At 37.4% G+C, this 3827-nt stretch overlaps 1 protein-coding gene across 1 annotated transcript in view; it reads right to left on the bottom strand.

Moving 5' to 3' along the window:
- LOC138003230 (histamine H2 receptor-like) overlaps positions 1–3183 on the bottom strand; it is a 10941-nt gene extending 7758 nt beyond the window's left edge. Inside the window, exon 1 of the mRNA XM_068849187.1 lies at positions 3061–3183. The gene's annotated coding sequence lies outside the window, so the exon portion shown is untranslated. The remainder of the gene's footprint in view (positions 1–3060) is intronic.
- Between the last annotated feature and the right edge of the window lie 644 nt (positions 3184–3827).

Genomic DNA, 3827 nt, shown 5'->3' with positions numbered 1-3827 from the left:
AGGTTGCGCATGTAACCTGAGGATTTAAGGAACTGAAAAAATGTCAGCATCATGTCCTATAGTGGGCTGATAGATTCAGACATGATTTTGTTTACGTAACCAAGTGGAATTGAGTTCTGAGTTTGTCCAGGGCAAGTGTTGTGAAATCAACTCCAGGGAAGCATTTCGTATGAATGTTTTTGGCATTTTGTGTAACAGCGCAAGAGCAAAAAACTTTGCAGAAGGGCTGGTGCATACAGGAAATGATGTAACCTTTGCTAGAAGCCACATTGGGAGCTTGATTTGGTTTGAATGTAGGACTAATTTTTGACAATATATGCATGCAAAGTATCATAATGCTAATTTTTCAATAAAGAAACACAGAAAAATTTAGTTGATGTAAGTAGCTATTGGGTTGCAAGTGGAAGAATTTGGGAAAAAAAGATAGACGCTTAACAATATCTGAACACAAGCAATATTTTAATAAATCATATGTTGAGTAGTGCTTATTAACATTGCTAATAATTTTTAACCCAATAAGATTAACAATTTTACCTGGAGATTTTAAGAAAAAGTTCAACAGAATTCAATGTACAGGGAAGTTCATGATGGTATAGTATGACTTTAAATACCAGAATCTTTGAAGTTTTCTTATTATGGACCTTGTAATTTTATGTCAGTGTGTTTACCAAGTTCAAGCTGTGTGGAAACATGAAATGAATAGATGAACTTGACATCATGTAAAGTGCTAATCTACTGTACAAAAAGGTCCAAAACAAACATTGTGAGCAAGTGTAGTACACAAATTGGGTAAACCAAAACACTACTTCATTCCATATTTTGTATTGTCCAACAACTTGTTTCAATGTTGGTAAATAAAAGACATTCATGTAAAGCATCATTATTGAAACGCGGCAAAGCATCTTTTGTTTTAAGGAAATTGTCATGAGAGCCGATTCTTGATCGGTATTGTTCAACAGAGATTCCCATGTTACTTACTTCTGACGAAATCGTGGGCTAGCAGACTCTTGTCAACTGTGTGTGGATGATTCGTCCAATTCGATTCAACAAAAACATTGAGCAATGACAACGGTATCCGGTCAACTCGCCTACGTTCAAACTCGCCTACGCCAACTCGCCTACGCCTACTGGTGATCTCGCCTACGTAGGCGACTTTGATCACCATCATAGGCGAGTTCGTTATTCCTCATAGTTGTGTAAAATGTGTTGTAAAATGTGTTTGTTCTGCTCCCAGTAGCAGAATGATCGCAATAACCAACACAAATTTAAGAATTACGGTCAGTCACTTCACCAAAGTTCTGTCTTGTGTATTAATAGGATCATTCAATTGACATAAACGGTGAACTGGATGAGTTGATAAAAAAGTTGTGGTGTTGTTTCGGCGGTTGTCGCAATAATAATCAGACCTAATAATGGTAAAGTGTTGTCGTCATGAGAAATAGAGTTCGTGACGTGTTGTTTAAGCGCGACTCAATCTTTTAATTCACACTGACATCGCTTTGCACGGCACTTAGCAAAGAAGGTGAAACGTTTTGAACTTCAATAGCATATTGTTTGAAGACCTTAATGATATGTATACAAACCTGTTAATGTCAATTGCGCAGCCCTTAGCAAAGAAGGTGAGACTTTTTCAAAATCAATAGGATATTGTTTAAAGACCTTAATGATATGTATCCTCAACAAAGAATAAAAAACTGCATGAAATTGAGCACTGCTATAAAAGGGGCTGTAGTTTTTTGTTCATTTCATTCCAATAAGGTTTTGGTCAATTTCTCAGTTAGTACGCGCTCTGTGATTGGTCAATTTTTCCGGCCGTGTGATACGGCCTGCTAAACTTAAACCTCGACAACTTCAACTAGTAGTTTCCTTTTCCACGCCGCGACGATGACCTTGTTATTTTATTCTATCACGCGTTTCATGGTACGATGCTCACACGCTCCGACCAACTCTGCTCCGACCTTGAACTCGGTTAGTAAAAGGTATATATAGTGTACGCACGCGAAATCATCAATCAAATTAATTAATGAGTAACAGGCTCACTCTTTTACACTGGTATCACTGAGATAAAAACAATACAAACCTGTTTTCACCTGTTAGTGTCACTTGCGCGGCACTTAGCAAAGAAGGTGAGACTTTTTCAAAATCAATAGGATATTGTTTGAAGACCCTAATGATATGTATCCTCGACAAAGAATTGAAAACGCCAACAATATCTGCCAATCACATTGCTGCGATTTCGATCCGTCCTGAAATCGAGTACTGCTATAAAAAGGGAGGAGCTCTTGACGAATTTAACACCATTCAATATGAGGTCAGTCCACTGAAATTGGGTTACTGGAACGAAGCCGAACTTAAACTGAAAACACTTACAAATTAAAATACCTATTACGCCTGTTTTTATTTACTCACAAAATTTATCAGAGCTGCTGTTGTAATAAAGTGGCGTTCAAAGGTCAAAAGTGAGGAACACGACAACATTGCAGTCATTTTCCTAAAATATGCTCGTTAATTTCCGGGGTCAAATCATAAGTAGTTCACATGACTCAATCGACTGAGAATTTGCTGTTTTAATGAAGTTATTTAGTTCCCTCCAAGAGCTGCTAAAGGCAAAAGCAACACAAAAGAAATCTACAGTGAGAATGCGTGCCTTCCGTGCATCACGATTATTTTACCTCTTTTAAGTAAAAATATTATGAGACAAAATAGGAAATATTATGTGGAGATATCGTAATACGTTACAAACTGCTTTAAAATTTCCTCAGAAGGAAGCTCTGAGAATGTACATACATTGTTAGTTTAATAATTATGCATGAATTTTGTAAGGGAATTTTAAACATACCAAAGCTGGATCATACAAAAACTGAGCTGTATCTCATGTGAAGTATCGGAAATGATCAATATTGATGAATTTGCCTTCAGGGATTTCGGCAACCGTGACCTGTGAAGATCTCTCAGTCACGTCGTGAATTTCGCATGGAAGATTTACAAATTAATGTACTTCTGAAATGTGGACGTTTTCATTTGATGCTTGGTCGTGTAAATTGTACAGACTACCCTTACCTTCAGTGCTGAGGTTGGATGATCTGCTCTGGCGATGATCTTGAAATGATGGGATGCTGCTACTCGATCAGGCTTTTATAGGGTTTCAGGGATTCTCGGAACCCGTTGACCTTAAGTCACTATGTCTCATTTTACAACAATTAAGCTTCTGTCTACCATAGTAAAAAACATACCCAATTCAAGACTTGAGTGAACAAACCATACTCTATTTAAGACCAAAACGGCTAAAAAAATCATACACTTTGGGCTACCAATGTAGCATACAGGGGAGGACCCCCCTCCCAAAACGTTGGCAGACATTGGGAGCAGTACCAGTCCAGAAGAAAGACACCAAGGCAGCTTTTGAAGTCTTGCTCAAAACTGTATGGGCCAACCCGCATACAGTAAACATATAGATAGGATATTCAGTAGTTTTCCTTGTATTGTATTCAGGCATTAAGCAAGAAATATTCCTTGTATTGTAAATAAAACCTTCAGATGTGAAGCTAAAAATAACTAGGTAGTACAGGATTATTCTATTTGGGAAAGTGTTGCGCGTATTGAAAGTTAGTTGCTCATTGTTGTAAATAAAGCGGTTTGTATTATGGCAAGTAGGTACTTCATATATTTCCACTCGTAAGTGAACTTCTCTCTCTCTAGTATTTCAAAAAGACATTTTATTATATGGGGCCCCGGGCGTATCTATCGCAATTCTTCTCATTTGATAGAACTTCAGAACTATTGATTGTCGGTTGTGTAGCGTTACCCTGAAATAAAATCATTTTCCT

Source organism: Montipora foliosa, chromosome 5 (genome assembly GCF_036669935.1).
Source record: "Montipora foliosa isolate CH-2021 chromosome 5, ASM3666993v2, whole genome shotgun sequence".
NCBI classification, from domain to species: domain Eukaryota; kingdom Metazoa; phylum Cnidaria; class Anthozoa; order Scleractinia; family Acroporidae; genus Montipora; species Montipora foliosa.
This window is presented reverse-complemented; position numbering and strand designations above follow the sequence as displayed.